Source organism: Sceloporus undulatus, chromosome 5, assembly GCF_019175285.1.
Source record: "Sceloporus undulatus isolate JIND9_A2432 ecotype Alabama chromosome 5, SceUnd_v1.1, whole genome shotgun sequence".
Taxonomy (NCBI): Eukaryota; Metazoa; Chordata; class Lepidosauria; order Squamata; family Phrynosomatidae; genus Sceloporus; species Sceloporus undulatus.
The window spans coordinates 180,162,068-180,175,885 of record NC_056526.1 but is presented as its reverse complement, the minus strand read 5'-3'; the positions used below and the strand labels follow the sequence as shown (position 1 = coordinate 180,175,885).

The 13,818-nt window shown below is 40.8% G+C and overlaps 1 protein-coding gene across 3 annotated transcripts in view; it reads right to left on the bottom strand.

Moving 5' to 3' along the window:
* The window catches only part of LIN54 (lin-54 DREAM MuvB core complex component), a 31,293-nt gene extending 17,475 nt beyond the window's left edge, over positions 1-13,818 (bottom strand). Inside the window, exons 1-2 of one of the 3 annotated variants that reach the window (XM_042468220.1) lie at positions 13,497-13,818; positions 1,908-1,972 (exon numbers count right to left, since the gene is read on the bottom strand). The gene's annotated coding sequence lies outside the window, so the exon portion shown is untranslated. Of the gene's footprint in view, positions 1-1,907; positions 4,133-6,406; positions 7,659-13,496 lie in introns of those variants that run through there. The other 2 variants (XM_042468222.1, XM_042468223.1) reach the window with 2 other exon arrangements.

The window sequence follows — 13,818 nt, the reverse complement described above, 5'->3', positions numbered from 1 at the left end:
AATGTGTGCACCTATCAAGAAAATGGGAATACTCACTAAATGTAGAAATACATATTGGATTTGCATACTGCATGTGTCTAATTATAAACAGGAATAATTGTTCTCTGCTTCTGTTTGTTGTGTGCTTTCAAGTCATTTTTTTACATATGGGGAGGTTTTATGGGCAGAATTTGTTCAGAGAAAGTATGCCCTTGCCCTTCTCTGAAACTCAGAGAGAGAGTCACTTGCCCAAGGTCATCCAGTGGGTTTCCCATGGCCAAGCAGGGATTCAAACCCTGGTCTCCCAGTGCCCTAGTCCTAGTTCCCCCTTTTCTCTGGCCCTTTGCTGTTAGTGTTGTTGTATTGTTTTTAATACTGTTTTTAACTGATTTTATTGGAATGTTTTTATATGCTGTTGTTCGCCGCTTATTATTATTATTATTATTATTATTATTATTATTATTATGGCAACACTATGGCATGCAACACCATTTTACCTGGCATGGGCCAAGGAGGAAGAGGAACAAGTGTGCAAACACGTTGCTCCTCCTCCCTGCCTTTTCCCAGGAGGAATAGGAGCAACCGACGTGCCCCCATCACCTCCCCTGCTGGACCTTCCCTGGCTTTTAGCTGTCTCTCAGAGACAGCTGAAGAAAAGGCGGGGTGAGAGGTTCTGCCCCAGAGGTCCTGCCCCTGAGGGCAGAAGTCTCACCCCCAGCACCAGGTACTATCTGGTGCCGGAAAAAAATTTAGGTCCAGCATGCGGCCCTGGACAGGTTCGCCATCACTGCCCTAGTCCAACACTCAAACCCAATATGCTGTGCTGGCTCCTAGTTCTGTAAACTGGCTTAAATACAAATTCTCATTTTATACATTTTCCTGGTATCTTAGAAATAACTCATTCCAAAAGGGCAAATAGTTCAGAGTTGGTTTGTTAAACATTTCTCAACGTTTCTAGTTTCTTCCACAGGAAACACTGACAATTTGCCCTTTAAAAAATGAGGGAAAACATTTCCTCCCACCCTCCTTCTTACTTTTCCACCCAGGCTTTCACATCTCTAGTATTGCACTGGTCACTAGATAGACTCAAAGAAGCCAATTTCTGCAGTCCATCCCCTAGGTGGAAGGATACTGCCTTGCCTTATAGAGCTGTTGGAAGGATTACAATGGACTCTTGGTATCCGCCAAGGTTTGGGTCCAGGACCCCCTGTGGATACCAAAATCTGTGCATGCTCAAGTCCCATTAAATACTGTGGATAGTAAAATGTTGTCTCTTATATAAAATGGCAAAATCAAAGTTTGCTTTTCAGAATTTCTATTTTAAAAAAAAATATTTTCAAGCTCTGGATGCTTGAATGCATGGATAAGAAAACCGTGGAAATCAAGGGCTTACTGTAAGTAATCAATCGACACAATATACTTTGGCTGGTTGAAAGCACTGTGTATGAAGGGCACAGAGCTTTTTCTGGCCTGAGAGCCATATTGCCTGGAAGGTTTGAAGCCAAAAGTGAGTAGAAGTCCTTCCCAGAAGGACCCCCCCCCCCAAAAAAAAATCTCTCACAGTTTTTTTAAAGCCTACATTTTTTTTTTTTTTTTGGCAAAGGGGTGGTAGAACTGGTGACATAAAGACCCTACAGGACACATCCCATTCATGAAAAGCAAGGCTCCCCCTTATGCCAACATTATATTATATAGTATTATAATGAAAACTAACAGCAGTGAAGTGATTGAAGAAAATGCCAGGAGTTCAACTTGTATAAACAACTATGAAAAACTACTCATGGGATTTCAGGAGTGCAGCGAACCATTTCAATAATTATTTGGTACAAGAAACTCTAGATTAGACACTATCTGGCTTTTGCAGCTGTTGCTGTGACTCATGAAATTCCGAAATACAGAAAAACATCATTTGTATCTAATGTCAGTACCTGAAATTCTTTCAAATTCTGTTCCACATCAGACCACTTCCAGAAGAATCATAGTGCATCACCATCTGTTGAGGCAAAGGAAGATGGAAAAAAATTCAGAAGGCACAGAAAATTTCTCTTTAGAAATCCAACCACGAACAACAACAAATGCTGCAGCCTCAGGGCTTTGCGTATTCTTTAAATGTGTGGAACTCCCTTTCACAAACCTGAGTTTCAACAGACATATTTTCTGTTGAAAACAAATTTTCAAGAACAGATAGGTGTATCAAGAAAAAAGCATCCCACTAGCGCACCTGCAGATAAGGACTATTCAGCCAGCTATTACAAGAACACTATATGGAAATGCAAACTGCACTATCACTATTAATGAACATCTTCAATTAACTATTTAAGGACAAACAAGGAACACAATTTTTCAAACAACTGGTAATATTTTTCTATTGTAAAAATTGTTGTAGAAAGAGAATTTAAAGAACCCCATTTTAAAATATAGCTTTGCAAAAAGATCAATGAAATTTTAATGCCATTTAACTAATCAGAAAAGCAAAATGAATAACTGAGGCCACTTTCTTCAGAGAAACTCTCTTACCTCCATATTGGAAATGTGTTTTATGTAAAATTACACAACATCAGTTGGGGGGGGGGAACGACCTCAGGAGTTAAAACATTCACAAACTGTGAATAAATGTGCTAAACAAGGATAGGAAAAATATGGGTGGTTATCTTCTGTGATTATATTAGATCAGTGATTAAAAACTACCTGGGAAGTAGCATTAAAACAGAAAGCAGAGTTTACGTTTACACCTAAAAAGAGTTCATTTTATAATGTGTATAAATGAATTACTAGCTTTTCAAAGGGCTTAACGCCTTGATTTCTGCATGCACCATAACCTAGACACACTTGCTGATTGCAAGGAGGAATGCCTTTTTAAAAAAAGACACACAGAGACATAAAACGCAGCCTCCACTAAAAACAAGAAATTCTGTTGCAATCCCACCCAATGCACATGTGCAACAAATTTATTCTCCAAGTTAGATTAAACAAAGAGATAGGGTACTCTTTCAAGTTTTCTTATCTAAGAGTTTGTTTCTCATTAGCAGATTGTTTGAAGTCCATTAGCACACTGGGAATTACTAGCATTGAATAAACAGTATGATAGGGTAAAAGCAATATAAAAAAACACTAGAAGATTGTCAGTTCTAAATCATCCTGTAATTTTTGGTCCAGCAACAAGCATGGAGATGATGGGCCACGTCTCTGTCTCTTTTGGATTAATTCATCAGCATCTTTCATTAATTCCATTGTCCCTTTCTGCCCTACTCACTATATATACCACTAATGCTTAGTGGTTTGAGTGTTTGATTCCCCACTGGGCCATGAAACCCACTAAGTGATCTCATGCAAGCCAAATGTTCTCAACCTCAGAAGAAGGCAATAGCAAACATCCTCTGAACAATTCTCACAATAAAAACCGTTAGGTTCGCCTTAGGGTTGGAATAAGTCGGAAATGACTGGAAGGCACAAGACAAAAACAATGCTGGATATTAGAGTACACCAAGAGCAGCACATAGCTCTTCAAACCTGTATAAGTACCTGCACAAATCACAGGAAGGCCATTTATGTAAAATCCCCATGCATAATTAAAGGATTAGCACATTAGAAATAGCCTTCCATTTAGTCTAACATATTAATGAAATACTAAGGGTTTTGTTCATTACAAAGCTTCTTTATGGCTCAATTTATATCACTTTAGGACTAGCAACTAGAACAGACTTCAGAATAAACAGTTTATTCATCAATGAAACACAAATAGAAGGAGTAATTTCCCATTATTATACTCAGATGAGGTGAATTTTGCCTTGCTCCTATAAGATTCAGGAGAGACTGCCCAAACTGAAATAATATAGATTTTATATTAAAAAAAAAAACTCTAAAAGCCAATACAGTCAGCCCTCAATATCCACAAATTCTTTATCCATGGATTCAGTCATCTATGGCTTGAAAACATTCCCCCAAAAAATCTAAATTCCAAAAAGCAAACCTTGACTTTGCCATTTTATATAAGGGACACTATTATCAGGGTAATATAAGGCCTCAACAGATATGCCAAAATAAAGCTGCTTTGGATCACTTTGGAGGTACAGTGGTGCCTCGGGTTACGAAATTAATTCGTTCCGCCATTCCTTTCGTAACGCGATAATTTCGTAACCCGAAATAGCTTTCCGTTAGCGCTGGAAGCCTATAGCATTTGAATTTCGCGCCGAAATGAATTTCGTAACCCGAAAAATATTTCGTAACCCGAAACAGTTTTTGCCAATCCAACTTTTTCGTATCCCGGAAATTTCGTAACCCGCGCATTTCGTATCCCGAGGTACCACTGTATGCTGTTTAAATGACACATGCATCTTAAGAGGCCAGAAGCCGCGCCAAAGCTGTACTCCAGTCCTTAGGATAGGAGCATGGCTTTGGCGCAGCTTCCGGCCTCTTCGGACACATGCATCATTTAAATAGCCTACCTCCAAAGTGACTGAATTAGCTTTATTTTGGCCTGCCTGTTCACACCCATAGTTCCTCTAGTATTTTTTTTTTTTTTTTTGGTAAATACACACACACACGTAAAGGAGCTGCTGAAAACAGAGTGATTACCTAGAACAGATCTGACATTATATTTGCTCCTTAAATGTCACACAATAATAAAAAATACACAACGTTGGACAATCCTGTCTCTCTCCAGCTGCATACTTGAGAAGCAGAAACTGATGAGTAAGAAATGGAAACGTGCAGAATGCAACAGAGAAAAGTAACTGAAGAGATCTGGACACCATTCAAGAGACAGAAGAGTAAGGAGACAGCCAAAGAAGCATGAAGAGGAAAGGAAGAGACAGGAACAGCTGGCCAAAATATGCACATAGCCTGGAAAGCAGAAAGCTCCTGCATGTGCTAGTGAGGTAACGTAAGCAGCTTTGATTTGTTCTATTTTGGTGAGACAGTCAGCAGTATTACAGAGGTGTGCACATCATATCACAACGTCTGAACTGGTCGTCTGCTACCATTACATGTTTCATTTCCTATGTTCACCTATTTTATTTGGTGTTAATTGAAAGGACACAGTTCTTCAACTATGTCTTAAAGCATAATGCCATCACCTCCACAGGGGTGGCCCTTTGAAAACCAAGACCGCCCAGTTGTCTTGCTTTTGCTGCTTTGTGTCTCAAAATAATTTTTGATTTGTGACAACCCTAAAACCACTAGGTAAGCTTGGGCAAGTCACATGTTCTCAGCCTCAGGGGAAAGAAATGGCAAACCTATTCCGAACAAAATTTGCCAAGAAATCCTATGACAGGCTCACACACTTAGGTCACCATAAGTCGGAAACAACTTGAAGGCACACAACAAAAAGGAGAAACTATGATAGCAGTTTCTTGGCAATTTTTTTCAGAGGGGGTTTGCCTTTGCTATTGGCATCCTCTGAAGCTGAGAGAATACAACTTGACAAAGCTGGGATTCGAACTCTGGTCTCCATAGTCCAATGCTCAAACAGCTATACCACACTGGCTCACATGTGCTATATTACATTAATGCATAAATTCCTCAAATATCCTCACTTGAGGCAAGATTTTAGTATTTTGATAATATCACCATCATAGGTCCTCAGATACCAGACATTTTATGTCCTCCTCACTGTTGATTTTTCTTTGGGCCTTTTTTTTTGAAAAATACTTTACAGTATTTTTACAGAACACTTCACAAAACAGAGGTGAATGGCACGCCACTCCAAGCTTTCATGATCATTTGAAAAGAGTAAAGCAACATGATATTCCTTCACAACTCCCACTATGACTTGTTCATACATCATCCTCCCCCAATGAAGAACTGCTCACATGCATTTAATCAATTTGTATTTAAGTAAAGTAATTCAGGCTGAACTGAGTACTTCTAGCACAGGATGCAAGCAGGAGAGGATCACAAGTGACTGGAACAAGGAAGCATGTTATTATGGAATTTCTGATACAATGAAAGTTGATATCATAGGAAATCTACATTTTATCATGCCCACATTTTCTCCAACTTGATCAAAGTAATAGTTGCTATAGAAAATCCTAATTCATGGGATTAACATTAAATTGACAGGGAACTGGAAGGCACTCACACACACACACACACACACAGAGAGAGAGAGAGAGAGAGAGAGAGTTATTTCGTTCGTTCTCAAGTTAAATGGCATTTCCATAGTTTTCAGGCTAAATGACATTTTTCTAGCAATTCCTGGAACAAGCTGGAATGTTTTATACTCACCTTTCAGGTTTTTCAGATCCAAGACATAACAAAACAAAAAGTATCCTTCTCCTTGTTTCTTTTCTATTTTTAAAGTGATTTATAGTGCTGTTGTGCATCAGTGAAATGGAACTTTTGCATTACAACACAATAAAGATTTTTTAAAAACAGAGAGAAGAAAAATTCCCCTTTACTGAGCCACCTCAGTAAACCATATCCTCACCTTTTGAAGAGCCCCAGTGCAGAGCCAAGAACTGCTGGAAAAAGCCTCCCAAAAGCATGGAATAAGCAGGAGCAGAACAACATGTGGTAAAACCTGAAAAAAATCCAATGAGCTGTATTGCTGCTCATGCTTCTTTTAGACCACTCTGGAAGAGCCCAGAGAAAGAACTGTTTTTCATGTTTGGGAGGGGAAATACAGAGGTCATGGTTCCAAATGAAGGCCAGCCTGAAGTTCCAGATAAATGGGTAAGCTATCCTTCTGCTAGACAGATTTTTATTGTTGTTACTTGCTGTCAAATCTGCTTCAGTTTACAGCAATCCTATGAAGGTGAGATCTCTAAGAGAGCCTATTATTAACTTGATTAAAGTCTTGTACACTCAGGACTGCAAATCCATCCTTAATGTGGTTTTCCCCTATTCCTACTGTCTCCAGCTCTACCAAGTATTACTGTGTTTTCCCATGAGGCATGTTGTCTGACAAGATGTCCCAAGTATAATGGCCTCATTTAAGTCATTTTGGGTTCTATGAATCCTATCTGGATGCACCTCGGTTTATGCTCAGAATGCAAAACTGAACCAAGAAAGCTACAGGGTGATAGTATTCAAAGAACAAAGAGCTCTGGCTTTTTTGATGGAAATAAGAATTGGTGCCAGATTAAATGTCATGGAGTCAAAATATGGAATACTATTAAAATCAGTACTCATAATGAATTCATCTATTCCAGCTTCATCCAGCCTGTTGCTCAGTTTTAGAGTACTGCTTCCTGAATCCTTGACTACTGCCACACCGACAGAAGCCATCCAAAACACCTGGAGGACAGCAAGGGCATATTGATTCACATCATTACAACATGTTTGCTCCTTACATATAGCCTATCTGTAGTACCATAAAGGGGTATTAATATCACACTGGGTCCAGGAAGGAGGTGCAAAAGAGACTTAACACACCATGCAAAGTAGTGTAGTTTAACTCTATTTTAACAGCACATAACAGAAATAGACAGGGCAGCCCAAATGAGGTTGTTGAAGCTGCTTGAAAACACTGTCTAACTCTGTTTGTACTTTGTACTTTACTCCATTCATTAATAGTTGTCATGAGAATACCAAGCAGCCACAGATGTGGAGGGAATATGGTTTTTTTATATATTAAATAAATGATCCTCTACATTTTTTATAGGGGGCAATTCAGATGCCTATAAATCCTCCTCTGTGCCTCAAAGTATGGCTACATTTCACAGCCAGTGTCTGCTAATTTTAATATGTATCTACAGGGCTCCCCCGGGTTACGAATTTAATTCGTTCCGCGGCGCCATTCGTAACCCGAAAAGCATTCGCAAGCCGAAGCCCCATAGGCGCTAATAGCGAAAGCCGCGATTTGGTGCGAAAAAGCGCCGAAAAGCACCAAAAAATTTTTCGTAACCCGAAATAACCTTCGTAACCCGGAACAGTTTTTTTTAATGGATTTTTTTCATAACCCGGAAATTTCGTAACGCGGCGCATTCGTATCCCGGGGTACCAGTGTACATGCCAGATAACAGATTACCAACACCCCCACCCAAAATTTTCCCCATCTTTTCATTGCTGTACCATATGCAATAGATTGAAGGATGAAGGTCCCTGCAGTTACTTTGGCAGAATCATAGAGTTGGAAGAGACCACAAGGGCCATCCAGTCGAACCCCCTGCCATGCAGGAAATCTCAATCAAAGCATCCCTGACACATGGCCAAACATACTACAGTATAGAGCAGCAAATTAAGTAAATTAGAAATTCAGCAGAGCCAGCATTAAGTCCATACATGTATTTTTCTAAAATGTGCTCTGATGAACCATTTATTCACAGATCGATTTCAAATTACTCTTCTTTAGACTGCCAGAATTTTGAAGCTCTAGTATTTCAAGTTTATGAAGTGGAATTCTCCGTTTTAACATTCCTAATCTGAACACACTTGCTTCCTGACTGGAACATTTAAAGTATTTCATTTCAGTTTCATTTACCTTCATTTGATATTTCCTGGTCTGAAGTGCTACAATCTCTTTGATACCGTACAGCTTGTTCTTATAAGCAAACCATTATATATATTACCAATTTTACAGCAAATAAACATTTAAAACAGTGGATTGGTGAATATTTTGCACTCATAATGTTAACAAAGACTCTGACGAAGAGCCCAGCTCCCTTTTTTCTTTGTGTCAATGGTCTAGTTCAGTGTTCCCCAAATTTTTTGGGCTGCCACCCCCTTTCCTCTTAGGCAACAACTCTAACGCCCCCCCAATATCTATTTCTTGGTATTAGGCCTACTGTAAATTTAAAACACCTAATTTTGGTCGCTGCACCCTTTGCTCTTGTTCACCTTGGAAGCAGCAACTGAGCAGCTGGCTGAGCAGTGACTAAGAAGCCTCTCACCTATGGCAGCCAATGTCTTGGTCGCTGCTCAGCCAGCTGCTCGGTTGCTGCTCCCAAGGTGACCAAGAGCAAAGGGAGATACTTCTCCCTAGTGAGGAAGGTCTCGCAAACCTTCTTCACTGGGGTGAAGATAGGCCCAGCCGGTGTGTGTAAAGGTGTTAATAGAGGCCACATGCTCTAGACTGGAGACTGGCGTGGAAAGGGAGACATTTTAACTACAGGAGCCACTGCAAGGTGAGGGAGTTTTTCCAAGAATCAACCCTGGATACTTCTCCCCCTCCATCCCCAGAGACATGTCTTCCCCATTCAGCTTCAAGTGTGTTTCCCCCCCAACAAACACTTCTTCTGTTAAACGCTCCTCTCAGCCCGTCCAATGAAAGAAAGCAGGAATAGTAGCACACAACTCCAACCTGCCAGCCAAGTCCTGGCAAGTTCAAAAAGCTTAATCAGTGTCCCAAATTTGAAAGCCCCCTTTTGCCATCGTTTCTTCCCCACTGCCACATGCTCCAACTCTTTGCTCCAGTCAGTCTGTCAAGCCATAGAAATGATGCCCTGCACCCAACCTCACAGGAATTTCCTGCCACTACTATTGAAAGATGTGGCTAAGGGAGTGAGCTTGTGCAGGCAGGCAAAGAGTGGGAGACCCCACCACACAAAGCAATTGCGGTGGCTTTAAGTGATCCTGAAAACAAGTTTCAAGCAACCTTTATTCCCCACCATGGTCCTAACAACTGCTGGTTCCCCTTGTCTTTCTTGCACACCAACACTTCTGACTGAAGGCCACCCTGCTACCCCTTTACTCCCTCACCACCCACCTGCTGTGCCCCTTTCCCCTCATCACCCCCATGGATCTTTCCACTGCCTTAATTCTGTAGAGTCTGACATTTCACATTCAAGGCAAGCATCACTGTAAATCACAAGAGGCATACAAAGTCTCTACAGCAGGAATGGGAATCATGCAGCTGTTCAGATGTGGTTTGACTGCTGTTCCCATCAGCCCTATCCACCATAGCCAGTAGTGAGAAATGATGGAAACTGCAGTCCAACAACAAGTGTAGGGCTGCATGACACCCGTCCCTTTTCTACATAGGTATTTATATGTGTATGTGCCTTCAAGCTGCCTGTTGACTTACGGTGACACCATGATTTTTATGGGTTTTTCTTAGACAAGGAATAATCAGAGGTGGTGCTGCCAGTTCCATCCTCTGAAATATAGCCTGTGGCACCTGATATTCATTGGTGGTATCCATCCAAGTACTAACCAGGGCTGATCCTCTTTAGCTTCTAACAACAGATGGGATCTGGAGTCTTTAGGGTATAAGGTTGTTCTTGTTGTTGTGTGCCTTCAAGTCATTTCTGACTTCTGGAACCCTAAGGTGAACTTACCATGGAGTTTTAGAGGTAGTTTGCCATTGCGATCCTCTACGGCTTAGTGTGTGTGACATGCCCAAAGCCACCCAGTGGACTTCATGGCCAAGCTGGGAATCAAACCCTGGTCCCCACTACATCATGCTAGCTCTCAGGTATTAGGTTACAGTTTCCTAAATATCTAATTCTAACTGCCTTTAAGCTCTCTGAGTTTTACTGAAGAAAAACAGAATGTAAACAACTGATTATTTCATTTACCTAAATCACAGTAAAATAATACTTGTATGTATTTCGGTTGAACATATAGCACTGCAGCAGAACTACCCTTTGCTACAAATTAAAAAAAATATATAACTTTAAATGCAATTATCTTTAATTGAAATTTTATTCTCAAGACACAAACATACCTAAAATATGGCAGTACATTTAATATAAGAAATGTATATTGCAGTATCTAATAAAATTATAGTTCAATTTTAATTACTTACCCATTCTTATTTATTTATTTTTGTTGTTAACAAAAATATCTGAGAATTGGGCTCACAGACATTTTTGCTTTCATGTATAAAGGAAGTAGGCAGGGAAATCAATATTACCAAATTATTCTAGATCTTGAACCCAATGCTGAAATGCCTTAAGCCAAGAAAATAATGTTATCTGATGCATTTGAGGGTTTTTGGTAAGTAAACAACATTATGATGTTTATCACACTATGCTCTTAAAGAGCTACTATTCCAGTGTGACTCCTCTAGCAGCCTCCTGTTGCATGCTGGGATTGGCAGTTTTAAGGAGCTGAACTTCTCTGCCTGAGAATTCTAAATACCCCTCCTTAAAACTGCCAATCCCAGCATGCAACAGGAGGCAGCTAGAGGAGTCACACTGGAATAGTACCTCTTTAAGAGCATAGTGTGATAAACATCTATGTTAATATATATATATATATATATATATATATATATATAAACAAAATATGTTTTCAGAGCAGTTACATAATTACAATTTATCTCATTTTTGCTAGAAATTTCAGCAGTGCTAAATTGCAGCAATCCATTTGTACATCAAGATTAAAGTTGCAAAAAATATTCCTTTACACCTCTTTACATAAACCACTTATTTTTAACAAATCAATTTCTTCTTACAAACTGTGACTTATTTACTGTTTTAATGACTGAACATGCTGTGAAGCTATTTGCTCTCCATCTCAACAATGCAAAGGTGAATTAGTTTGGGGTTAGCACTGAAATAGCCACAATGAATGCAAAAAAGCTACTGAGGAAGCAATTTGCTTTTAAAATTAGAGTCCAATATGCAAGAGCCAGTGTTGTGTAGTGGTTTTGAGAACTGGACTCTGCAGACCCGGCTCTGAATCCTGGCTCAGCCATGTAAATCCAAGGGGACTTTGGGCAAGTCACACTCTCTCATCCTCAGAGGATGGCAATCGCAAACCCCCTCTGAAGAAACTTGCCAAGAAAACTCCATGATAGCTTCACTATAGGAAGTCCAGAATAAGTCCAGGATGACCAGATGTCCCGATAGCAAAGGAAGACAAAGCATCACAAAATGTAGGACATTACCAAATAAAAGCTAAAAGCACTAATATAAATATAAATTAATGCTTCTTAGTGATGCTCAAAATGGAGGACAGAAGGTTGAAATATAGGAAGTGCCCTGGAAAAGGAGGGTGTCTGCTCACCCTGCATAACTGGGAAAGGACTTGAAGGTATGCAACAACAATAAGCAGATTACAATATACAAAATACCCTTCACTGAACTGAGTATTTGTAAGAAAAAGAGGGGCACGGTTAATTCTCTACTTTTGTTTTTCTGACCGATGCTTAGCCTTGTCTTCAAAATCTGGCAAACAGCTTTTGGCAGAAACCCCAGAACAGCTCAAGAACAACCTTGGCAAAGGGGAGACAGGCCACTGTTATTGTCGTTGTTGTTGTGTGCATTCAAGTCATTTCCAATTTATGGCGACCCTAAGTAGAATTTATCCTGTGGTTTGCTTGGCAAAATTTATTCAGACGAGGTTTTGCCACTGCTTTCCCCAGAGGCTGAGAGTGTGTGCCTTGCCCAAGGTCACCCAGCGGCAGGTTGAGTGATGAATTGAACCTTGGTCTGCAGAGTCATAGCCCAAACCACTGTACCGTTCTTGCTTATCGGACTCTAATTTTGGGTTTCCATGGCTGAATGGGAGCTGAACCCTGCTCCCCAGAGCCATAATCCAACACTCATCAGCTCCAAATACCAAACAGATTTTAATAGCTCTTAAGATTTGAAAGGGCCAGTGTGGTATACTGGTTTGAGCACTGGACTGCGACTCTGGAGATCAGGGTTCAAATCTCCGCTTGAGCATAAAAACCCACTGGTTGGCCTTGGATAAGTCACACTCTCTCATCCTCAGAGGATGCCCATGGCAAACCACATCAGAAGAAACCTGACAAGGAAACCCTATGGTAGGGTTGCATTACAGTCAGCATGGGTCCTAAACACACTGCAGAAATAATCCAGTTTGAGACCACTTTAACTGCCCTGGCTCAATACTAGGGAATTCTGGGAACTGTAATTTAGTGAGATACTTAGCCTTCTATGCCAGAGAGCTCTGGTACCACAATAAACTACAATTTCCAGGATTCCCTTGCATTGAGCCAGGGCAATTAAAGTGCTCTGAAACTGTATTATTTCTGCAGAGAGTCAGAAATGACTTGAAGGCACACAACACACACATATAGGTCCAAAACACACTGCAAGAAATAATCCATTTTGAAGCCGCTGTAAACTGGCCTGGTTCAGTGCTAGTAAATCCTGGGACTGTAGTTTTATTATTGCCCACAAGTCTCACAAAAACAACTGCATTGAGGCAGGGGCATTTAAAGTGGTCTCGAAGACGGATTAATTTGTGCAGTTGTGTTTTGGATTTAAGATGAATAGATCACCAACTACAAATCCCAGGATTCCACAGCATGGATCCATGGCAGTCAAAGTGGTGTCAAACTGCATTATTCCTACAGTGCGGATGCAGCTTAATAGTTAAAACTCCGGATCTGAGGCGACGTCTTTGGTCCAAAACACACTGCAGAAAACAATCCAGTGTGAGACCACTTTAACTACCCTGGCTCAGTGCTAAGGAGTCCTGGAAACTGTAGTTTCTTGTGGCAGCTGAGCACTCTGACAGAAAAGACTAAATGTTTCACAAAACTATAGTCCCCAGAATTCCCTGGCACTGAGCCAGGGCAGTTAAAGCAGTCTCAAACTGGATCATTTCTGCAGTGTGTTTTGGCACGCGCGCGCACACACACACACAAGATTTGAAAGCACCTGGATCTAAAGCCAGAAGGTTCTTTCTTCCCAGGATCTGGATTCAAGTCCTCCCTCCTCCATCTGCCCAGGCCTCAGGGGGCAGATCCTTCCTCCTTTCCTGAGGAGCAGCTGTGAAGTCCTCCCAGGCTGCTGCCAAGTCCCAGAGCCTCAGAAAGAAAGAGGGGAGAGAAAGGGAGCTGGAAGGCGGCTGATCTGGGGGCAAAACTGAAGGTTCCTGGAGGCGAGGAAGGAGGAGAGTCCCTGGGACCTCAGAGGCCGGGATGGGATTTCGAAAGATCCGCCATTTTCACTCCGTCATCACCATCACAGCAACACAACA